This window comes from Neomonachus schauinslandi, chromosome 6 (genome assembly GCF_002201575.2).
Source record: "Neomonachus schauinslandi chromosome 6, ASM220157v2, whole genome shotgun sequence".
Lineage (NCBI taxonomy): Eukaryota > Metazoa > Chordata > Mammalia > Carnivora > Phocidae > Neomonachus > Neomonachus schauinslandi.
Window position 1 is genome coordinate 153,669,365 of NC_058408.1, and position 293 is coordinate 153,669,657.

Sequence of the window (293 nt, forward strand, 5' to 3'; positions counted from 1 at the left end):
CGCCGCAGGTGAGGCGGGGGTGCCGGGGTGGGGGGACGCTGCAGGGGAGGTGGGGGCGCGGTAGTGGGAGGGCAGGGGGGCTGCAGGGGAGGTGGGGGCGCGGTAGTGGGAGGGCAGGGGGGCTGCAGGGGAGGTGGGGGGCGCCGCAGGTGAGGCGGGGGTGCCCCGGTGGGGGCGCGGTAGTGGGAGGGCAGGGGGGCTGCAGGGGAGGTGGGGGGCGCCGCAGGTGAGGCGGGGGTGCCGGGGTGGGGGGACGCTGCAGGGGAGGTGGGGGCGCCGCAGGGGAGGTGGGG

The 293-nt window shown here is 81.2% G+C and overlaps 1 protein-coding gene across 1 annotated transcript in view; it reads left to right on the forward strand.

Annotated features, from left to right (window-relative positions):
- Positions 1 to 293, forward strand: part of LRRC27 (leucine rich repeat containing 27) — a 38,554-nt gene that overhangs the window by 518 nt on the left and 37,743 nt on the right. The gene's annotated exons all lie outside the window — the stretch shown is intronic.